The sequence below is a fragment of the Cheilinus undulatus genome, linkage group 6, assembly GCF_018320785.1.
Source record: "Cheilinus undulatus linkage group 6, ASM1832078v1, whole genome shotgun sequence".
NCBI classification, from domain to species: Eukaryota; Metazoa; Chordata; class Actinopteri; order Labriformes; family Labridae; genus Cheilinus; species Cheilinus undulatus.
This window is the reverse complement of record NC_054870.1, coordinates 16,275,060-16,300,643: the sequence shown is the minus strand read 5'-3', so window position 1 is coordinate 16,300,643 and position 25,584 is coordinate 16,275,060. Positions and strand designations below refer to the sequence as shown.

The window sequence follows — 25,584 nt, the reverse complement described above, 5'->3', positions numbered from 1 at the left end:
GGGTGTCTGTAACAGTAATTTAGTGAAAGTTAAGCCACATCATTTCAACTGGAGGCATAGATGCATGCCAAAAGCTCTGATAGGTCAAAGCACTGGTAGATCAGAGTAATACTTTGGTGTTTGCTGGATTTAGGGGATTTAAAGGATGGATTTCTATTACATTTATACTGATTACAATGACAACACATGTTTGCCTTTTGAAAAACTTGGGGAGAAATATTTGGCTCATCCTTATACAGATTGAATCACAGATTTTTGACATTGATTGGATCCTTTTCCTGAGGAGGTGGTTCAGTTGAGTCACAAACGGTAGCACTATAGAGCCAATTCCATATCCGAGTAAAATTTATGTGCCAGTTTTCATAAAAAATTGATTGATAGGACAAGTTTATTTATGTTGCACATTTCATACATAAAAGCAACTTAATGTGCCTTACATCGGTTAAAAAGATAGATGAAACATAAACCCAGCACTGAGTGCATAAAATCCTCCTAACAAAGAGAGAATAAAATAATTTTTTTAAAGAAAAATCCCGGATTAAGTTAAATTTCAAAATGATATATTCCCAAAATCATGGAAGCAAGGTGCTTGAGTTTAACAGAATTACTGTACTGAAAGTCTTGTTGGGCTCATTTTGTCAGTAATTTTTGTCATGGGAGATGAATGAAATGCACTCTCTCTTATTTCACAGGACAGCGTGTACTCTTTAATTCAGTGAGGAGCAGAAGGAGCCACGGCTCTCACTCCTGTTAGTTTAAAAAGTAGAGAGCTAAAGAAGATGACAGAAAGGCAATTGTTGGTTAACAATAAAGGTAAAATCACATCAGCTGAACACAGGTAACTATCGAACAGCAGATCTAGAAAATTTGTATTAGTATTTACAAACAAAATATTGGCTGTACCTACTGGCCTTTATCAGTAGTATATTTTGGCTAGTAGCAACTGTAAATATTGGCCCATGTCAGTTTAAAAACAACCTATAGTGTCTTTTAATATTGGCATATATTAACTGCAAATAACAGTTTTCAACGGGTGTAAATATTTGCCTTTTCATCTGTAAATATTGGCTTATATTAGGCGTAAATATTGATCTATAGCAGGTGAAATTTGGGTTTGTATCGTGTAAATATCAGCCTATTTGAGCTGTAAATTCAAATATTTACTGTAAATATCTGCCTATATCTTGGTTTTAAACATTGGCCTAAATTGGCTGTGAATATCGGTCTATATAAGTTGGAAACATGTGTTTATATCAGGGTTTAAATATCGGTCCCTATCAAGTGAAAAAATTGGCCTATATAAGCTATGTGATTGGAAAATATTTGCTGTATCTATGGACTATATCAGGAGTAACTTCTGGCCAGCAATGACTGTAAATATCATCCTATATTTGTTTCTATTGGCCTATGTTGGCTGTAAATATTGGCATATTGGCTTTTAATACCAACCATATTGGCTCTAAATATCAGTCTTCACCATGTATAAATATTGGCCTGTATCAGCTGTAAATATCAGCCTAATACTGGTTACTGTGGGCCTATATTGGCTGTAAAGATTGGTCTATGTTTGCTCTAAATATCAACCTATATTGGCTCCAGGGGCAGCAATTGTAACAGCTAGGCTTCATCCTGTGGCTTTATTAATATAATGTTATTGCTCAGAACATTTCTATAAACTAGGGATGCACGATATTATTAGCAGTACATCGGTATCGGCCGATAATAAAATTTACGCCGATCTGTACGGCCGATAATTTGACGTGATAATTAAGCACACTCGATGATGCCGGACGTGTGCCAACAACAATCTGAACATGTCAGCTGTGTGTGTGAAGTTTGAGTCATGGGAACAAGACAGCAAAGTAGCTGTTTGCATTGCTTGTAAAGCGCATGTGATGCGAGGAGGAGCATGACAACACGCCTTTATTTTGCATCTAAAAAACAGTCACCCTGATGACTACAAGGACTTTCTTAAGTTAAAGAATGACAAAACTTCATGCCAGGGAAAACTCGTCAACAGCCTCTGCTAAAGTCATTCGACAAAGCTAAAAAATACAGCAGCGACCACCCAAAGGTAAGAAGCTGACCAGGAAAATCATTGAATTGATAGCTCTTGTTAATCAGCCTTTCAGCGTGGTTGAATAAATGGGCTTCCGCCGGCTAATGATGCATTTAAAGCCCTGCTACGTTACACCTAGCAGGCGCTTATAGCCTAACCCGCAATTTCCACATAGGACGACTGCACCGCGCACTGAAGTGCCTCGGGTTTGGTCCGACTGAAGGCAAGCAACCTCGCCCACTGGAAGCATGTCCAGAGTGCTGCACCATGAATTTGCTTCGCACTATGATTCGTCGGTGGTTCATGGCGGGTTCGCTGTATATGGAAATTGGAGGTTACCTGGACTGCAAAACTTCATTTCCAGTCACTTAGAGAACCTCCTCGTTAAAGCTATTCATATTAGCTTCACAACAGATATATATACATCCTGTTAGCATGTTGAGCCTCACTGACTCAGTGGATATGAGGATTCACTCTTAAAAAGCCTCTCCTGCACTTACAGGAGTGCTCACTCAGCAGCCGCAGTCGCAGCTGCTTTTGATAACATGTTTCCGATATGGAAGATAGAGACAAGAACGTGCATGTCGTGCTACGTGAGTGTGCAAAACATGGCAAAAGAAATGACGGATTTCTGTGTGCGAAGTCTCCCCTGCACACTCTGCAGCTGCCCTGGGTGTCCTGTCTCCAGCATTGGAGATGTGGGTGTCTGTGTTGTTACAGAGCTGTTTCCAGGGAAACGCCAATTAAACTTGGTTGCTTTGTTAGTTTTTGCTGTTTGAAGCAAAATCAGGAGAATTACTTCAGTTGAGGTTTTATTTCTGTTGTTCATCCTGAGTCTTAAACATTTAAAATCAAATTTAAGCTCTGAACTATTGCTAGATTTTTTGCATTTAAGCATCTGTCTTTTTGTTGTTGTTGTTACTGAAAGCACTTTGTCAGGAGTATCTCAGGGAGCATGCTGCAAACTGGCTGAGTAATAAGGAGAATCAATCTAAATGTATAAGCTATTTATTTTTTGCACACTGGAGCTCACTGTCAGCAGGTTATTTTGCTGCTGTTTATTACCCTTAAAGATGCAGATGACTTTGGCTGTACTGTAAAAAAAAAAACATATATCATGTAATGCTCATGTAACGCATGTGCATTAGTAAGTTTTTCATTAATGCATGGCTGTATTTGGAAAAAAAACAATACATCCTTCATTTCTCATAAAAATCAAATGTTTGTCAATTTATAAAATAAATTGACTACCAGTGTTTTAAAAAAATATATTTGTAGTACAGGATGGAATTGGTGTTTTTTTTTTTTACAGTGGAAAGAATGTAATTAAATATCGGTATCGGCCAAAATTAGTTTTTAAATATCGGCATATCGGCCATTGACAAAAATCCAATATCGTGCACCACTACTATAAACAGATTTCATCAGCTTAGGATCTTTACTGACCATGGTGAACATCATTAAGATTATTTTTTATCAAAAAGACAGCAGTTTTCAGCTGAAATAAGCCATTTGCTGCTTATACCTTACTGATTCCTGTCACCAGTAGGACCCTTTTCCATTCAGCTGCTGGCACTACAGAGAGACTCCCATCCTGTGACATCACATACATACCCTCTATTTATAGCGATGTGTTAGCCAGTCACATTCAGAGGGTAAACGGTGAGTTAATGTCACTTATTTTCAGAATTATGGGAAGCTGTAATTGTAACTGAAACTTGTTTAACTGCACAGTACTACCTGGAATAGCCAAATAATCTTAGCACCAGGCTGTACAGTCATTCGACTGCTCTAACAGCGATGACCTACTGGGAGAAGTGCATTCTGACTCTGGTGCTAATTGACAGCATTTTCACATGGGAGACCCAGACCTCCTCTCATGTTAGTGATAGTGGCCCTTGGGGCCACACCAAGGCTTTCAAGGTCCTTGATGCACACACAGACATGCATGTGTTAAGGTGTGGGTGTAGTCATGCTCAACTTCCTGGCCTGCAGACAGGCACGTGGATGGGCACTCACCTCTTGCTTCTCTTTGTCCTTCATCTGTCCTTGTAGACACCGACCCTCTAAGCCTATCCATCCATGCATACACTGACCCCCCCCCCCTTAAAAACAGGAGGAAAAAGCGAGACTCTAGACAAAGGCACTATGGGAAGGAGGATTACCCATATGAGCAAACACATGTTGCTTTATCTGGAGGTTTTAATATCATTGAGCTCCATCTGTGACAAACCTCAAAGACGTGTGTAACAGGCAGACAAATGGTCATGCTATAGAGAAGCCACTAATGGCTGCTGCTTGGTATATCTGGTATACAGTATTACTCCAGATGATCTCATTACATAACTTAAAGCTCTCGTCGGTGGGTCCCCTTCCCTTTGCACGCCACGACGGGGCAGGAGGACAGACGGAGCACTTTGCGCGGACAAAGCCCCGGGATGTGGTGGTGAATTAGACAAAAAGGAACAGAGACAAGAGTGGAGGAAGAAGGGAGGGGGTTGTGGGGTGATGTGAAGAGTAAAAGAGGGAGCATATGAGGACAGCAGTGGCAGTGATGGATGGAGGAGATGTTGAAGAAGAGCACTGGAGGATTCGGAGGGTGAGGAGGAGAAGGTGAGATGTAGCGGATGAGATGGGGTCTGAGTGGCAGGCAGACAGAGAAAAAGGCTGGGGGGGCATGTTGAGGTTTGTAAAGTGAGGGTAAGTAAAGGCAAGCACGGATGGAGAGAGGTCAAGTCTAAGGGACATGGAAGTGTTGCTGTGATTTCTAGTTCTGTGTTCAGCCTGTCTTTCTTTCTAGCAGGCCAGACCTTTTTTTTTTAATGTTCAAACCAATGTCAGAAATGAACTTTTTTTTTAAATCTACCTGCCAGCATGGCTGAAAAGAAAATATTCTTTTGAAATGTAGTGCTATAAACAAAGACACATAACAAAGAATGCAGGTCTGGACCATACTTTCTGCTGTGGCTACGGGTGGGCAAAATGGAAAAATATGTAATATTTACACCTTTTCACTATCAGGTAAGGGGAGTCTGGAGGTTTTCTCCTGAATATTTCACTAAATGTTTCTTTCCCAAATTCTGATCAATTTTATGGAGCCTATTTATGCCTTTTCCACTACTCTAGAATTATGGTTTGTGTGTCCTCTTTTTAAAAAAAAATCTATTTTAGTGTTTTTTGGCACATTTCAAATCAGGGATATTTATTTAAAACATATTGACTATGAGCAGAATCAGCTGCAGCTCTGTTCACAAATTTATATGACAGCTTTGTTTATTGACAAGTAAAAATGACAAAATGAGCTAATTAAGACCAAAACTAGGATGGGATTTACTTCTGTGACATATAGTCCTGCAGTGATTAAGTTACCTGATCTTATTTTTAGTGTAATATTGATTTTTCTTCATAAAGGGGTTGGGAAAACGTGCATTAAACAACACAAAGCTGGTACGCTTTTACCCATCTGCTGCACGCTGAGAATGAGAGGAGAGTGATAGAGCTTGTATGTAAATAAAAGCATTGAATTCACTGATTACAACGTCTGCGCCTCCCTTCATAAAGAAGACTCAGGCGTGAAAACATTTCACTTGTTTTACAGTTGTCTTGACAGGTAGTCCTTGTGTGGAAGGGTGAAGAGGCTTGTTAATGACGCAAAACACAGAGAGAGCAGAATAGTATCAGCACTAATTACTATAACAGCAGAATCAAATTTGCCTCTACCGCTCTCTCCTACACTGGCTGAAACGTGTCACATCTCTTCACTGTTTGACTCCCAGCGGACCGTTAAGGGATGCAGTCTCTTGAGAGCGTCAAAAGAGTTTGCAAAGTTTGTGCAGATTGTGCACAGACTTTTCTTTGGCACCCTGATGGTTTTTAAAACCATGTAGCAGTTCCATATGGACAAATTTTAAGCACTAAATGTTAAGTTTCACTTTCAATTTCAGCCACTTAATCCCTGCTCCATTGGGAAGCATAAGGGGAGGGAGCTCAGAGCTCCAAATATACAAGGTATGACATAGGGCTGCAACAAACAATGATTTTAATCATAGAGGAATCGGATGATCATTTTCTTGATTAATCAATGAATCGGACAAGCCTCTCAGTGTGCTGTCAGCACCTAGATAGTGACCCACAATCAGTCATCTATGACAACGAAGTCCAGTGATAGAGCCCATAGGCTATGAGAGAAATTATTTTTTAAATAGATCTAAAACCCACTGTGATAGGCCATGTGTGCAAAGTAGAGAAGGCTGTGCGTCTGTCTGCGTGAGAAAGCTGGCATGCAGAGTCATCCTCATTATTCCAGTCTGTCAAAATGACAGACAACCCTCCGTATTTTATGTCAGACCTAAATAACATTTGTCAGTGATGAAGATTTGTTTGGTTAATGCATCTACTTCAGGAAATCAGAAGTAAACTGTTATAATTTAACTATTACAGATGCTTTCTGATATTTGTTGCAGTAAATCTAAACATTTCTGCTGATATTTACGGTCCATTAGTCGGCTGTATTTTCATCATGTAGACCTTAAATATTAGCAAAATGTACAAATACCATCAGGGAGCCCTGAGCCCTGAATATTTAGATCAAGGGATGTTCGGATACCATTTTTTCCTCCCAGATACAATTCCGATACCAAGGTGTAGGGTTTTGGCCAATACTGAGTACTGATCCAATACCTGTGTGAACTTTCTGGATTGACTATGCAGACGAGCAAATTATTTTAGACCTATATTTGACTTAACAAATACAGCCATAGTTTACAGAATCTCTGTGACACAAAAGTTGTTTTTCTACTGATTATTGAGTTTTACTCCTAAATATTAAAATAATAATACAGGGGGCTGCATCACAGGCTCTCTCTCTCTCTCTCCATTATGCTCTATTCCGGCAGCATGACGTGATAACACAACAGCCTGCAACTTGCTGACAGACCCTCACAAAGGGTAAACAATATTGTAGTGAGCATTGTAGTTAGCAATCGAGCTAGAGGTAATAAATGATCGTTATTCAATTAAAATGGATAAAAAGAAATTCAGTTTTGGGTTTACAGATGTGGATTTAATCATTAAAGTCCCCAAAAGCCACACGAGTTCCAGGCTCGCTGAAAATGCTGCGGCATGGGATTCAAAGACATCAGTAGTGTCAATGTGAAGGCACACAGCTAGCTTCAAGAGGAACAACAAGTAAGAGGCAACAATTTATGGTTCAAGAATTATTTAATTTTTGATAAACTGTGCCACTTCTTGTCCTGTAGGACAGCGCCGGTCTGGAAGGCATTTTAACGATCACAGAGAAAAACTCAGGAAGCTCCAATTCTTTGCTTCTGCAGTGGTACCTTTGGTTCTTCTTCGCTGCTCAAAAAAAGCCTGTGCATGCAGTGCTTTCTAGAAGTAAAGAAGAATTGATTTCTGGTTTATAGCGCTAACATTTACCATGGCTAAATGAAGCAAAATATACACCTAAACCAAACGGATCAGCGCATAAACTCATGTACTCGTCGATTCTAATACCTGCATTTTAAGCAGTATCGGATGTATTTCCGATACTTGTATTAGAATCAGAACAACCCTATTTAGAATGAAGCCCCAAAGCTGAAACAACTACATGACTGTCTACTTCCTCACTCCTCTTTGTGTTTAGCTGAACTCAGTCTCACACTGTGTTCTTTACAGTCAAAAGGTGTACGTATCAGTATCTGTATCGGCTAAAATGAGTTTGGAAATATCAGAATTTTGGATATCTGCAGAAATCCAATATGCATCCAGTATGGAACATTAGATGCTGGTGAGAAGTGCTCTGAAACTGTAGTAGCTCTGCATACAGGCCCCCTATGAGTGTGCTACATGACTGCAGAAAAGGAGAGAGAGCCACTGTTGCTGTTGGATTTCAAAATCTAACAGCCACTTAGTTTAAGATCCTCATTGAGTGATAACAGCTGCTTGACTTAACTGTAAATGTGCTGACTGAAAGCTCACAAACTAATCTGCTGCTTTTACTCACTGGCTCACCTCGATGGAACGTGGACGTTTACTGGGGGCAATGTGTATAAAGTCATGGTGAACAGATTTTGCTGTTCCGATTCAATAACACAGCCCACCAAAATTTAAGGAGTACAGAGTGCATGTGTGAGAGGTTAATGATAGCAAACAGACTTTTTTTATTTTTTATTTTTTGGCATTGTGAGAGAAATGAAGTAACGTCGATAATAGAGAGACATCTGCTCTGAGCTCTCTGTCGCTGTTGGCGTCTGTCTTGAAGCTCTTTAGCTCTCATACCTACACTGTGATCAACAAACACACCTCCACACAGGTCTGTGTCTAATTCAGCTGCATCTGGGTCATCCTGTGTGAACACAGAGCAACATCCCCCCCTCTATGAGACAGACACAAACAACCCCTCCCTCCTTTTCCATCCATCCATTCCTTCCTCCTCTGCACTCTCTCAGTCATCCCCTCCATCTAATGGTCTTTTTGCCCTCTTCTTGTCCAGCTCTCCTTCCATTTTGGTGGCACTCTGCTGTCATTTTGGTATTTCCCCTGTGGCTGTAACCTCCCTGCCCGTATGAAGTACCTCAGCAGCTAGATTTTTCTTTGATTCTTTTGTTTTTTTCCAGCCTTTCTCACTCTCCTCTTCACTGCTGTTTCAGATGAGTCCCATCCTGATGTTTGTGTCATTGTTTCTTTGTTAAATAATCATAAATGTTGCCCAAACACATTTAGGGCAGTGCAAGGTAACTGGAAGAAAATGTATGTCCAGTTGTCTTTCTGTGTCTTCTATTGTTATTTTACTCCTGAGTATTGCCATCCTGGCTGTCTCTTTGCTGTTGTGTCAATGGCCAATGTTAGCCACCACAATGAAAGTTTATAATACTCAGTACTCTGTAAGGTTCTAGGGGTGGGAGAAAAATTGATACGGCAAAGAATCGCAATATTTTGTCTGGTGATATATCATATGTTCTTGTCCACCAAGCATTGATTTTTTCAAATTAATTATGATAATGGAAAAATAAAATCAGTTGTTTGGACAATTGTTTGTCCAGTGAGGTTGGCAGAGGTGACAGTCATAGAGCAGGAGAAAGTCAATACAACAAACATGGCAGCACCAGGTGAAGGACATTAGGAATACAAGCAGGACATGAATTAGAAAGACATGACACGAGGTTTGCAAGAAGTACAACATGAAATAAAATACTGCAGAAATATGACAAACATGAGGGCAAGACTGATGCTAAATCAGCTAAACAGTCAAAAAAGTGGTGTAGATTGCAATGTATCGCAGTATACTCACTGTATTGCAAAATGTGTAAAATCGCAATAATATCGAATCGTGACTGAAGCATCATGATAATATGTGGGGCCACTAGTGATTCTCACTAGGGGTGCTCGATAACTATCGGGCCGATAGTTATCAAGCCGATAACAGGACATTATTACGTCATTCATATCGGTCTGATATCATTACGACGAGCCCTGATAACATATATATTTTTGTCAGCACGGCATTGCAGGCATTTGTTTTCTTTCTCACGAGACTACACATTCCGTAACAGCAGGTGGCGCCGCAGTACACGACCTGCTATTAAAGCACCAGAGAAGAAGAGAAAGTAGCAGCCCCTGTGCTAAAATTCTAACAACACGGTGGCGTTATTCAGTATTTACGGGGAGGTTAACACAACCGTGTGTGTAGAATTTGCCCTGCAAAGGTCGCAAAGAGTAGAAAGAAGTCCTTGACGGATCTTATAAGTCACTTAAGAGTCATCATCCTAACGACGTTAAAACGAAGCGGCAGCAGCCACAAGCCTCAGCCGCGGGCATTAGCAGGCATTGAAAACTGCAGAAAGCTTGCCAGAGCCAAAAGGCGCAACGTTATAACAAAATCAGTCTGACAGTCTCCCGATCAATCTCTGCTTTCATAGACGTGTACCTGCCTGCTCTGTTTGACGTGGTTTCATTCAGTCTGATCGACGTTATAAATAGAAGTTAGCCACAGACCACGGTGGACTTTACATTCTATCTTTACAATCTATCTCTGATATGACTTATGTCAGTGCATATTTTTAATCTTTATGTAAAACATCAGCTTGCTTTAATTCTGGCTTAAGCAAAAAAAAAAAAAAAAAAAGAAAAACAGACCCCTAAATATCTCCATTTGTTAAGCATAACAGCCTGTTATCATTTGTTTTTATTGGGGAGAACCATCTGTCAGTTGTTTGTGTGTGTTGTACTTGGTACACAAATGTTTAACTAAGAAAAGTTAACTGTAATAACAGTTATAAAGTCAGAATAGTAATTTGTTTTTTGAAAAACACAAGTGATATTAGTTAAAATTAGTTATAAATATCTTTGCTCACTACATATTAACCACTTCTTACCCCCAGACGTGCATAAACATCAAAAAAACGTATTTTGTTGAATCAACAATTGAAAAAAATATGTCGGTTATTATCGGTTACTGGCCATCAGGAGTAGGAAATTGTCGGTTGTCGGTATCGGTTCAAAAAAATAGTTATCATGCATCACTAATTCCCACCCCTATAAGGTTTCTGATAATCCTTTGTTTTTAAAGGGACTTCAAATGGACAGTTTACATGGTGACCAAAATGGAGCTGTTTTCAATTTTGCTGTTTCAAAAGTTAACATTTTCAGGTTGTGATTCCTGAAAGCACATAGTATAAACATAGATTGTTTAAATGGGGAAATGAAAATAAACTGAGCACAAAAAGTAAGTAGATTTTTGTTTGGTAGATTGTTTCTTCATTGCTTCTTGTCAGTAAATCTTATACAGTTGGAAAGCCTATTTATTTCCCTTTCAAATGGCGCCACATTTGTAAGGATAATGCATTTGTGGGATTAGCAGCAGAGCTGAGTATATGGGTTTCACGCCCATGAAGAATTCGCTATATCTTCTCTGCAAATGCCAAGCAGCTTTTTTTTGCTGTTGCTGTTGACTCTTTCTTGAGCTTCTGGTAACCTCAGGTACTGACAACCAAGTGCCTGATTGGCTGTGGTTAGTAGGTGTCTGCTCCAAGAATCAACATGCCACATTTGACTGATCTGTATAGGGCCCGAGCAATAGGGCAACTCCAAACTGGTGTTCATAAAACCAAGTTGTGACATTTTTTGGAGCAAGCCATAGTACCATCTCAGAACTGAAGGTCAAGCTCCATATAACAGGAGATGTCAGAGACAGGCCACAAAGTGGGTGTCCCAAGAAGACTGTTTCCTCACCCTGTCAGCACTTAGGTGAGGAGGTGGAGAGGATGGACCTCTCCTGGAGCAGTCCTGACCTCAATCCCATTGAACACTTGTGGGATCAGCTTGGGCGTGCTGTTCGTGCCAGAGTGACCAACACAACCACGTTGGGTGACAAATGGTGGTTGAAGAATGGGATGCCATCCCACAGCAGCGTGTAACCAGGCTGGTGACCAGCATGAGGAGGAGGTGCCAGGCTGTTGCAGTTGTGTGTGGTTCTTCCACACACTACTGAGGCTCCTGTTTGTTAAATATGTCTTTTTTCTTCAGACGTCAATCAGGGCTAAAATACCTGACAAGAAATTGGACTTTAACAGAATATTCTAAAATTTGTAGATACTGATTTTATGATTTTGTGAGCTGTGAGCCCTAATCATCAAGATTAAAACAAAAATAGACATAAAATTTTTCAATTTGTATGTGATAAATCTAAGATGTATGTAATTTGGAATCAAATTATATGGGAAAAAATGAACTTGTTGAGTATATTCCACTTTTGGATGCACCTGTGTATCGGCATTGGTACTGAGTTTGAAACACCTGAATAATGGCCAGAGTCCAGTATTATACACTCGTGGGTTTGTCATCAAGAGCCACAAATGTGACTTTTCCATTATTTATTTTCTAATAATGAGAATGAAAATGTGCTTTTTTTCAGCTTGGACATTTTCCAAACCAATCAGCTGAAACCCTAACCTTGGAAAGCAGATGGAGTAGCCTGTTTACATGTTTTTCACTGGTGAATCCAAAATGCAAAGATCCCATCTGAACCATTTTGGCCCGGTTAGAAAGTGACAGGACCGATCAGCGACGAGGGCCGTTACTTTCGGGCACTGTGTATTTGTGACGTAAGCAAGCAGTAACAATAATGGCAGAAGACATTAGCGTGGATGCTGCTAAAGTGCCAGTTTTATCAGAACTTGTTGACATTTCTTCATTAAAAGAACAAAGAACAGCACAGAGTTTTCAAAAACGACAGAAGTCGTGTACTGACATGTCTACAGTCGCCGTGGTTCGCAGCGTTATGGAATTCTCTATGGAGTTTACTCCTACGGTAGGGGTGCAGGCACGCAGCTCGGTAGCCGCTATGTAATGTGTTTTGTTGCTCTGATTGGCCAGTAAAGATGTGAAAGACAGAATGTTCATCCAGTCACCCTCTGAGTTCTTTTTCAAAGGCTTTCTCTTTACCAAACGCTGTCTATGAGGGGTTTCCCAGATGGATGTGTGAAACAATCCATGTGGCGTGCCAGGTTACTAAACCCTGTTCTAGATCAAGAGAAGTCAAACATGCTGAAGCAGGAAATTTCCACGTTTGTGAGTCTGTAATTGTACAGACAGGGAAACATGTGAGGAAAACACAAAGATTAACCTCTCCACTCTGCTGAGAGCGACTGCACTAAGCATGGATGAACTGACCTTCATCTGCACTTGTGCACAATTTAATACATTACATTGCACACAAACAAGCTCAGCCTTTTACTGTTTTTCACAGGAAGCATTACAGTGCAATGTTCTACATTAATATGGGGAGAGTGACTACATGATGGAAAGAAAATGTGCTTGTGATGAATGAAGCAGCCAGAACATGAGGTGCAAATGGCCTGCTGGTGTTCATCAGGGACTACAATATATGGATCTCTCTCTATGTCTCTATGTCTCATTTGGGTTTGATTGCTGCTACTTCATTCTCTGGCTGTCTCCCTTTTATTCTGCTCTCCTTTGTCACTCTGTCAGCTCTCTGTTATATAGCCCTCTTGATCTGATGGCCGTGTAGCACTTCATTATTGGAGCTGCTTTTTGTAGGCTTTGTGACAGCGGCTCCAGCTTTTGATAGACGACTGCGTGTTGTTGTAACAAGCTGAGCACCTAATGGGGCTTGTCTGAAAATCATATTGTCCTCTTCTCTGACTGAATGATAGACAAGAGTACACTTACTAAGGTTAAGTGAATACTGCTGCACTATTCAAGGTATCGTTGGTTAAACATGCAAATACGTGAAGCTTTTCTACAACAATCTGAATAAAGAGAGATGAAATGCCACTTTTGATAAATTCATTCAGGTAGTTTTAAGGTTTGGCAGAGTTAGCATAGTTTTTGTTGTAAATTAGTAAGGGAGGCCCAGATCCAAGTACACCTGACCCCAGTGTCTGGTTCATCTGATCAGTGGGAACAGAAGCATACCAGACTAGAGCACCGTGCCAGAGTCCATTTGAGCAGGTGAGTTCAAGCATGATTCATGTGTACTCTTGCGTGGACCACAGGAGATGTGAACACAACCATGACTGAGTAGAGATCTCATCTGTGAGAAACGTCTCCTGTTTTGTAACAAAACATCATATTCACACAGAATGGACCAATTGCATTCACTAAACTGCATGGTGGGTGTGAAAGTTAGAGTGTTGTTACTGGTTTCTCTGAAATAAGCAGGATGGACATTGTCTGTATAGAAAAACATGAACAAATGTTACCCAGTTGCAAACCAATTACATGCATTTCATCACCCACAGTATTAGCTATGTGCATGTGCAGCTATGCTCGGGCAGAGACAAATGTTACTTATGCAAAAGTGGGCCAAGGGGGGAAGGGGAGAGCGAAACAATCATGCTTGGGGATGACAACTGGGGCTGCAGTAATAGAGTCTTTTTGTAATCAAGAACTCTATCGATTCTTCTAGCAATTGATTGAGTACTCTAATAAGAAATAATGCAATTTTTTAATCAGTCACTTTTGCTTTTTTCTAGAGAAGTAGTAGTCAACAAATGAGAAAAGATTTGTCCCTTAAATGAACTACTTCTGTATTTAATTTGGTATTAACAGGTTCTCTAAAGAAAATATATTTAAAGGGGTAAAGCTGCCTCTATGACCTGTTGATTTCTGACTGTATGATGATGAACTTTAACCTATTTAGTCTCAGTCACTGTCTGTGGCAATAGCGTGTTTCTATTTAATTTGTCTATTCATTATCAATATAAGTCATATCAAATCATTTGGGATACTAAAACATTTTGAAAAATATGCTGCAATCAAGACATCAGTTGGCTAATTTTAGATAATTATAATTAAATGTATAACGTGCGCACACGGAAGAGAGAGAGGGAAAGCACCAAAACAGGCCTTTAATGGTGAAGCCTCACCGTCTTCTGTGAAACTGTCAGGTCAATCAGAGAAGTTTATGAAATTCCCTGAAGTCTTCAGACACAAACTGAGTGCTGAAAAAAACTAAAAAAAAAAAAGCTCTGCGACCCTCTTTTGGGTCCCGACCCACCAGTTAATAAGCACTGCACTACAGTCAAGTGGTTGTGCACCTGAGTTCTCACACTGTGCGAGTGAAGTTAGGACAGGCTGTAACAAAAATTTGTGGAGTTTCCTTTGAAAAAGGCTCACACACTGAGGAGGAAGTTGCTATTTCTCTCTCTATCCCACACACAACACACATAGCAATCCATGTCAGCTAGAGGCTTGCAGTATAGGAATATTTCCTTCTTGTTTATTTCCTCTGTTATTGTGGGAGGGTGGACAGAATGTCATAAGAAAGTAATTCCTGCTGTTGTCATGATGATTTAAGATGCTGTTTTTATCAGTTTACAAAAGAAAAAAAAAGCCCCAGAGTTGAGGATTCTGCTCGTAGTTCTGCTCTCACTGTTGGAATGTCTGGAGTCGTACAACTGAAATATCAAAAATCAGAATTCCATCCAACCAGTCTGGAGCAGCTAGTTTGGCTGTAATCAGGTCGGGGTCAGCTGCCAACTGAGTTGTGTGACCCAAAATTCATGGCTGAATTGGATTAAATTTGTGTACAGTGTATGTTAGGGGTGGTGATCACTAGTGGCCCTATATTATATTATACATTATACATTATTATCATGATACTGAGGTCATGATTTGATATATTGCGATTTTGCACATTTTGCAATACATTGAGTATTGTGATACTATTTATTGGGATATAATGCTATCTGAACCATTTTTACCTCCGCCAAGGATGTTATGTGATTGGGTGGGTTTGTTCATTGGTTTGTTTGTTTGTTAATTTGTTAGTTTGTTAGCAACATAACTCAAAAAGTTATGGACAGATTTTGATGGAATTTTCAGGAAATGTCAGAAATGGCATAAGGAAGAATTGATTAGATTTTGGGAGTGATCTGGATCACTGTCTGGATCCAGGAATTTTTTAAAGGATTCTGTACTATTGGGAGATAGGTCTAATGGCAGAGGTCTGCGCTTGCCTAGTGTGACCGTGTCCTAAAAGTTGGTCTCCATCTCTCTAACTTGGCGCAGCTGGCGCTGTATAAAGCGCTCTGTCAGGATGGATTCAGAGTGATTCTGAAGGAGTGATAGAGCCACAGGCTCGTCCTTGCTGCTTATTTCATTGCAGAATAAATCAATATGCCACTGTCTGTTAACTTTTTGCAGTAAACAAATATAACGTAACAGACCCTGTGTGTGATGTTTATGCTTCTGCGTGGACAGTCACATGATTGATGAGTGAGGAGCAGATGCTTCTCTTACCAGGGAAAGATGACATCTTAGTTTTGTTGGAAAAAGAACTGCATGTAGAAAGAAGATGTGCAGTACACGTAGTTTATGGTAGAGGAAGTAGTTTGTTTACTTTCATTTGTAATACTTTAATCGGTAACATTTTATACCTTTTATTTATTTAGTTAGTTGTTTTAACTCCATACTCTATTGTTCATTTGTTTTAAACTTATTCTCCCTCCATGCTTGCCAGTAGCATGGATTAGCATGAAATGAAATGTAGATGTGTAAATTCAAAGAGGGTCATTGTAAGCGTTTTAATAATAACTAGGGCTGCAAGCAGCACTGAAGGGCCTTCGCACACCTGCGCACATCAGCGTGTGTCGCAGCCGCCCATTAGTGGCAACAGTGGGGTGTTAGCAAACCCTTGCATTGTGCTGCAGCACGACACAGTAGAGCTGTGAAAAAATATTGATACGCCAATATATCGCGATACTTTGACATCTGATACAATATCGATACTTCAGCTCTTAAAATCGATTTTTTTGTAAAAAAATAAAAATTCATCTTTTAGCTGAGTTGTTACTAAAATACGACTTCTGCACCTCCACTGCGGTAGATGGCGCCGAAGAGCTACTCTGCTGTATGTCGGTGCGGCATTTCCTGTAGAAGCAGTCAGAGCAGTCAGGTGAAAGGACCGAACATGGCTGACAAAATAACGACACCTGCACAATTCAAAGCAGACGTTTGGAAGCATTTTGGCTTCAAAGTCAAAATGGGGAACACAAACAGCGAGTTAGAGAGAGGAAATGCCGTTTGACATATACATCATCTCTATATTTTTCTTACTTAACTGTGTAGAATATCACAATATATCACAATATCATGATATCCTGATAAATCGCGATACTATCGTATCGTGACCCAAATATCGTGATGCGTATCGTATCGTGAGGTTCTTGCCAGTACTCACCCCTACGACACAGGGACCACGGAGATCCTTCTTTGAACATCCTTACATTAAAAATAATCAGCACAGTGCACTTTGTATATGAGGTAGTACTGCCCCTCAACAGAAGGTGGCAGTATGTCAGAGGTGGATGCTGATATGCAGAAGTGATGGGGGAAATAGTATTTATCATGTAGAATTAAAAAAAAAGATTGGAATTTTATTTTCACGGTGCTAATGGCTTCTTACAGTAGGGGGTGCTAGAGCAAGCAAAAGAGTTGGACGGACTCGAGATTTTATGAAGTCCCGTTGTCTAAATGATGTTACATACAAGTACCGATTAGCTTAATAATTCCTCCAGTAGATACTGTAGTTCCCTTTGGTTGCTTAACGAGCCAACACATGTCTGCATTAATGTAGCGGTCTGATATGAGGCAGACGGACAGATAGAGACGAGTAGAGAACCGTTACAGTCAGGATAGAACACAATGCAGCATCAAACTGCACGCTCTGTTACAGACTGAGAGTAAAGAAAAGTTCAGATAACAGGTTTACTTGTAACCATTTAACTTAAATGTTACTTTCATATTAAGTTACTGTCACTCTATGTTTGAGAGAACAGAAGGATTTCTTCATTTACATTATAAACATCAGTTAGGATGTGATTATACATGTTGATGTGTTATAAAATGTTGGAAATATCTGACTGTTAGACTTTATAATTATTTTATACCAGGGTTATCCAAATAATGGCTCCGCGGCCACCCGTGGCCCTTTTTTTTAAAATAAATTTAAGGTTATTTCTATTTAATTAGTAAAAATTGTATTCCTTTACATAAACAGGGCACTCTTTTTCATGGTAAAATTAGTGGAAAGGTTAAAAACTGTAATTCCAAATGGATTTCATAGGGCCCTAGTCAAGATCAGACTGATTCCAGGATTTTTTTTTTTTTTTAAATTCTAACTTATAATACATTCTGACAGTTAGCAAGTTAGCAAGTTAGCAAGCAGCTAACTGTACTGTATCTTGACCAGTTAAAGCATTGACACAGCTCTGTAAATTTTATGTGCACTTTGCACTCTACTTTTTGTACAAATGCAATGAATGCTATCCCAGCATGGATCATGCTCAGATCCCTTACTACACTTTAGGTTGGATTGAGGTGTATACATGGAGACCTAATCAGTCTCCATCTGTGTAATTTTGGTGTTTGCCCAACTTTAAGAATGACTGATGAATGATAGAATGATTACATGTATGTTAAATGTCCATTTTTAGTTGGACGGACAGCCAGAGTCTGCAGATTAATTGGTGGATTTCCTGCAGGAGTCTCTGGTCTCCATGGGACTGATAACATTTATATCTGATTAGTTGCATTGTGTCTGCAAGTGGGTCCATTAAACAGGGGTCTTTGGCGTTTAGACTGGCTGTAAAATGGCATAGTCAGGATGAGATGATAACATCATGCCGTGTACCTTTGGCGGACCCATGAGCTCCAGGTGTGAGTCACTCAAAGCTTCTATTCTCACTGTTGTATGACTGTGTGGGTGACAGGTCCACACTTTTATCATAGAATAGCAGGCATTAACACTGCAGGAGATTGCTGAACTCACTCTCTCATAGACACATGTACTCACCGCTCTGACAGACGTTGATTGTCCCTGACTGGTCTCATTAAAACAAGAAATTATGCCTGATGGATAAAAATCCTCTCTTTGTTAACATGAGTGCCTCATTTGTACTGCAGTTATGGATATGATGGAAAAGAAACTGCGAAGTGTGGCAAGAACAGCTGGTCTTTATGGGAATATTGTTCAGTCTGATTCAATGTATTGTTTATATTTTTTATTTTAGCACTGATTTACATTATTAAACAAAGCTGAATGTTACATTAAAAAACAGTTACATTTTGAGTGTAATACAAGTAGAAACAGTGTAAACTAGAGCTGCATCAACTAAAAATTTGCTAGTTGACTCAAAAGTCGAAATCAAGACTAGTTTACTGACAGAGCACTATTCGTATACAGTGAGTCAAAGGGCTTTACAGAGTTCAAAACATTAGATTCATACCATAAAGGCAATTGAAAGACATGACAGTGTGTAAAATATGACAACTTTGAATATAAAATTTTGAATACATGACGTTTAATACTAACTATATTCTGTTCTGTAAAAACAGAACAAATACATAATACAGTGGTTTACAAATCTTTTTTTATTCATCTCAATACAGCATAAAGGCAAGATAACATTAAGTGTTTGGGAGGAGAACATGCTCAAATTAAAAAAAAATCTATTTTTTGTGTTGGAAATATCTCAGTTAAAACAAACTGCTCTCTGGATCTTCAATCTTTGAACTTGAATTGAAATACATTACTACTGTAACCTTGCAAAGCAGGTGGATTGTTTCTCACTAGCAAAACCATCTTGCAAGCTCGCATGAACAGTTTTGGCCCCAGTATGGAGTGACAGGACCAAGTGACAGAACGTCACATGTTTTGTTGCTCTCATTAGCCCGTAAAGATGTGACAGAGAACATTCATCCAGTCACCCTGCAATTTTTTTTCAAGGGCTCTGTCCTTTCCCAAACGCTGTCTATGGGAGGTTTTCCAGATGGATCTGTGAAACAAATCCATTTGGTGTGTCAGGTTAACACTACTACTCATTTTCTTTAAAAGCTAAACCCTTAAAATAAATTAAAAAAATAGTCTCTGGATCCTAGATCTCTGGACATAATAAATAAAACACATGAATAAATCTTGAACAAAATAATGGTTCTTGTGCAAAAACTACATGCCTTGCATGACATCAGTATTTGACAGATGTTGCATATCCCCCTGGTTGTGTCATTTTTTGACAAGTGAAGCCACACTTTAGATGGCTTTAGCCAGTTTTTGTGACTGTCGGCCACGTTTACTTCCTTGACTTCTCTGTTCTGTTTCATTTCGCTGACTGCCTCTTGTTAGACCGTGTTTATCAAGGCACATAGAGGTAAGGCATTGATGAGGGAATCGTTAAGATTAAATACAAATGATGTTGAACAATTGAACCAGTTGTAATCGGTTCTCAACTGGTTCTCAACTGGTTCTTGAATCCCATCCCTAAAGACCTCGCCTGGATGTCTGGAAACTATACACCTCTCACCATTAATGGTGCCTTCGCAAGTGCAGGTGACCCAGGCCATGTGTACTAATACACCCCCACAATATCACAGATGATGGCTTTGAACTTTGTTTTAATAACAATCTAAATGGTCCTCTTTCTCTTGAACTCAGAGGACTAAACAATTTGAAATATGTACTCATCAGAACACGGTTAACTTTGGTGGTATACGGCTTTCACTTTGCATGGTGGAGTCTTATATAGATGCAGTCATCCCAACTTCTTGGGAATTGGGGTTTTTACCTTTAAACAATTTTGGTGCTGAACCAGGGATTTAGCTATGATGATTTAATTTCATTGTCTATGTTGATAAGCATTACAGTGGCGTAGAAACAAGCAAATAATGGAATATCTTTCATTTTCATGCTTTTTGGAAGTAAATGTAAAGCACTTAGCTTAGCACTTTATCTGCTGTTAGTGCTGCTTCATTACAGCAGAAGGTGGCAGCCAGCCGGTCCATTATGAAGTCTGGAACAATCTCAGATCACTGGTCTCCATCAGTAATTGAGATCCATGATATTTAATCACTGCAGTTGTCTAGATTCCTGTGGTAAGTTTGAGTTTGGGTGTTACACAGGTTTCATCAAGTGCAGTCTCTTTCTTTCTCTTGCTCTGAGAATGTATATGTTTGTTCAATCTAAGTAGATTAAAGTGTCCTAACTGGTTTACAGTGAGATTTTTGCTGGAAATCTGTGCCTGTCCTGACTGGAGACATGGGTCATGAGAGTAACAACACTAAACTAAAAATCTCTGGGTAAAGTGAGGTAAATGAACAAATATAATCACTTTCTTACACATAAACAAACACATGCAGGTTCTCACAGGCTTCAGGCACTTAATGAGGTTATCATCAGACTCCTGTTGAGTCCATGGAAGTCCCTACCTATGTTTAATTTAAGTCTGGATATGAATAATAAATCCGCAGCAGAGCGGATCCGGTGTGAAACATCATGAGTCGACTGCATGACACTTTGAACTGTGGGAGAAGACTTGGAAGAGCGAACCGCCGCGCAGTGTGAGATCATGGGGTGATGCTGCTCTGTCAGTCTGCTGGGAGTTAGGACACACTGATGTACAGCCACTCGCATTTCAGAGCAGAATAAGGAAAAGGTAATTATTGAAAAAGCATGGAGAGAATAGTGTCACACTGTGCTCTTAATTATGTCTATGTGTGGTGGAGAGGCAGTGAGGGAGCGAGTGTTGAGTGTGGACATGTGCAGACTTCATTGAAAACATTCTGGTGTTGGGATGATAAGGATGTGGACACTTAGGCTCAATGAGCAGACTCAAAACCTCACTGTGTTTTCAGGCTACAGGATATCCCACACTGTACCAGTTTGACCAAGTGATCATGAGAACTGATGTTAAAACAGACAGCACTCAGAATTTCGACTTTTCTTTTTACTCTGGCTAGAGATTTGGAATAGAATAATTAATACACTCTGAACTGCTTTATCAATATCTAACAGGATGCTACCTTATAACATTACATAAACAACTTAAGCTAGCAAGGCAGCTAAATAAGGGATAACTGATTTTAGAAATCGATTCGATTCAATTCTTTATGGATTCGCTTATCGATTCCTTCCTGTGAATTTTCTGTTTGGATCACTAAAAATGTTAAACATCAAGTGTTTGGGAGAACATGCTAAATTATACATTAATTCTCTATTTTGTTGGAAATTTCTCAATTAAAACAAACTGCTCTCTGGACCTTCATCTCTGAACTTGAATTATAATAAACTACTACTGCTCTTTTTCTTTACATATATATACATATATATGTATGTATATATATATATATATATATATATATATATATATAAATGCCTTGTGCCAGCGTTTTTGGCCATTTTGAGTCATCTTTCAAGACCCACAGAATATTTTGTACTATGACTCTGAAAACACCAAATAACTCAAATGAAAGAAGAAACTCTCTATTTCATCATGGAAAAAAACGTTTGTTTGTAGCTTGTTCGTTCTTGATTTATCTGAAGTTGAATAGAGGCTAGTTTCACCACAAAGACCACTTTTTTTTTTTCTAGAAAGCTGAGAAAAATGCATTTTTGTGAAAGAGTCTGTCAAGCAGAACAGTGATTTGAATGTTATAATTTTGCCTTCAATGACATAAAAGACATCTGAAAATTGTATTACAAATGTTATTTTATTGTAACATAAATAACAATGCTTCCAGTCATTGCTATGCCATTCACACTTTGGAACTGGACGGCCTCCACAGGACCTCCCTATACGCCCACGTCCTCTCCTGCTTGTCGCTCTATGCATCCAGCTGTGAGAGGCTGCCTTATTTCTCCGACGCACAGGGGGGAACCCTGCGTCATTCTTTAGCCTCTTTGCCGACCAAGGCAGATCAAAGAAAGCGCCGATCCTTGGATTCACTGTCTTTAAGTTCAGTGTCAGTTTCAGTGAGTATGCAATTTCTCAGGCAAAAGTTTAAAGTTTCTTCCAGTGTCTAAGTTAGAACTTTTAGCTTAGATTACCTCCGTAACGATCGCTCTGCTCTTTGACCCCAGGCTCTCTACCTCTGACGTTTGATCTACCATCACTTCCGACTGTAGTGTTCTGACTACGTATCCCAGAAGCCCCAAAATTACTCACAGGGAGCGTGAGAGCGCCCCCTTGTGCCAGCCGCCGAAAAAACACTTTGACGTATTCGTCAATGGCACTCAAGCGTTAGTTTTTAAATGACGTATATATACATCAACGGCACTCAATGAGTTAAAAATCCCTGTTTGACATTTTACATTTCACTGTGTGCTTCCTTTTTGGAGAAATAAAGCCACACTTTTGACCACTTTAGTCTGTGTTTGTGACTGTCCACTAAGAATGGGTGGTAATACAGTTCTACTGTATCCCTGGGTCTTAAAAACAGTCACGGCGTTGCTTTGATTATCATCACGAGGATGGTGCTGTGTAATGAGCACACATTAATCATAAATTCCTCAAGAATAAGTCTTTTTTCAACCGTTGCTCCACTGCTTGTGTATGAACATGCTTTAAAATTGATCACAGAACTCCTGCTAATGATGTCGGGACAGTTTTGCAAAAGGCAAACCACACATATATACCGGCGCACAGATAAGCGCATGCTATGGTTTGGCACAGCGCAGGTGCAGCTCTGGCTGTTAGACGTGCACCGCTGGTTGTCGTGTGATCCAAGACAACATGAGTTTAAAAACACTTTAATTTTTCTCTGTAGGTGTAGATCAGAGAAGAGAAATAATGACATTTATTGGTGCTGCGCCCGGCACATACCAGGCACAGTAAAAACCATTGAAGGTTTTTGAAAACATTTAAACTTATCTTTACCCATTTGATGTGAAATATAGATGAAATTATTCTGTGATTGTTATTTTATGCACTGAAGTATCCTGTAACTTTTCATAAGCTCCTCGTAAAGTCAACACTCAGCAGGACAGAAGCACAACGTGGACTTAAATAATACTGAAGTCCAATCTTAATCTGTTTAAAAGCACACAGAACATTACTTCACATTCCCAGGTCCTATGATATTAGTTTTGGATTATTACTGCTCATCTTACCCCTTTAAATGTCTCCTCATAAACGTGTTTTATTTCTGACTCTAAAGGTTTTAATAAAGGATTAGAAGAAGCGCTGCAGAGGTGTGCACTCCGCTTGTTGTGCTTATGTGTGCACGCCAACAAGTGCTTCTATAACGTGTTTTTTCAACACCTTGCGATTTACCCCAGTAAATGTTTGTTTATTTCCTCAACCTCTCTGTTCTTCTTTGTTGACTGCTACATATGAGGCTGGGTTTTTCATGGAACGTGGGAGTAAGGCATTGATCAGGGGATCGTTAAGATAAAATGTAAGTGATGTCAATGAATTGAACTAACTTGAATGGTTCTCAATTCCCATCCCTAGTTTACATGACTAAAATTTGGCCTGGTAGTTAATAACAGCACCAATCATACAGCAAATCTAAAATACTTTTTTTTTTTTTTTTTAAATCAATTTACAGAAACTTAAAGATGTACACTTTAGTGTTAATATAGTGTTCTGTTAACAGACAGCAGAGGAGAGAGGAGGCAATGTCTCCTGGTTGTTAAGCCCTGACCTGTGGACTTTTATTTCACTTCATCTTCATGAATTACTCAGTACAGACTGATACTATATTAATAGAAAAAAAAAACAATTTTCTGAGATTATTTTGTTCCCCAATCATGGAAATTAAATGATTGAAGGTGGGTGCACGTTGGTTGCCTCTTAATTATTTGTTATTATAGTCCATGACATCCGTTAAGATAATTAATACTGCTTCAAAAAGCTTGTTGAAGGGGACATATTATGCAGGTTTTTCTAATAAAAATATGTGCCCCTGGCCTGTCCACAATCCCCCCAAAAATCTGACCCCACCACCCCACCACCACCACCACCACCACCTTTTAGAAAATGTGTGCTGAAACGAACCAGTCTCTGAATTTTCCCTCATGATGTCATGTGGGGAGTTAGCACCATCCCCAGCTTTGGTTGGACCTCCCCGCTCGGAAGATAGTTTAGCCCCCCCCCCCCCCCTTCGTGATTCCAGGAGAGCCACATCCATTTCCTGAGAGGGGTGGAGTCAGGGGCGGGGTCGGACAGCTCTGAAACATTTAAAGCTACAGAGACAGAGATGGCTCGTTCTCCGTCGGGCTGAAAGAGAGGGGTTTTTAGACATGCAGAAATCCAATCCTGGGGTGTTTTTTCAGCAACAGACTTCACAGGCATGTTTTGGGGACCTCTGAGATCAATATAAACTTGTCTTTAAAAGGTAAAATATGTCCCTTTAAGTTAATTTATGCTACCAAAATGGTGCAATGAGGAACCTGACATGGATTAAACTGGGATAAAAGTAAGTTTTTTTTTCTTTTTTTTGGTCCGACGTTAATGACCAATGGATTGGTTGTTGTGTTGGTTAAATTTTGTGAAACAAAGGTCTTTGCTCATTTTATTAAAGATTATTTTTCCTCAAAACACAGATACCTTTCAGCAACTGAATTGTCAAAACTGCTCTTTTTCCTATAACGTTGTCAAAGTGGTGTATAAAACCATCCAGAATTGATCTAGCCTGGGCTCATATGTTGAATTGAATTGAATTGATATGAAAAGATATTTTATTGTTGTCCAAAGAATCTATATCATATCGCAATGAAACTGGTGATTCACCTCTAGTCACCTGTAGCCTTTAACACATGCAGGAGTCACAAAGACTCTACATGTGCATTGTGTTCAGTTCTTGGACTGCTTATGGTGATATAGCACAGACTTTTTATTGCAGATAAGTCTTAAAAAATGAGAAACTTGCAGTTTTGGATTGTATTAAACATCACAGAACTGGTACCATGATGTGCTTCAGGTCACATGACTCAAATTGCACATCCTTTGATGTGAGTGTTGTGCATGTGCACATGATCATTGTGGTTGTAGTCTGATTTATTGTCAGCTCAAGCATTCACATGTTATTTCATTAGAAAGTCACATGACCTCCTGTTGACCTGGTGTGTTTAGTGCAGCATTTTTTTTTTAGTTTTTCATAGATGGATGGGAATCAGTGTACACAGTGGTTGTTTAGAAAATCGTCTAAATGCAGAAATTTGTCAAAAAATAAAATTGATTCCATTTCAGTGGTTTGTTTTTGCCCCCCCCCCCCATGTTTGAACA

General features: G+C 39.5%; 1 protein-coding gene across 1 annotated transcript in view; it reads left to right on the top strand.

Moving 5' to 3' along the window:
• slc24a3 (solute carrier family 24 member 3) overlaps positions 1-25,584 on the top strand; it is a 173,850-nt gene that overhangs the window by 7,088 nt on the left and 141,178 nt on the right. The window lies entirely within an intron of this gene.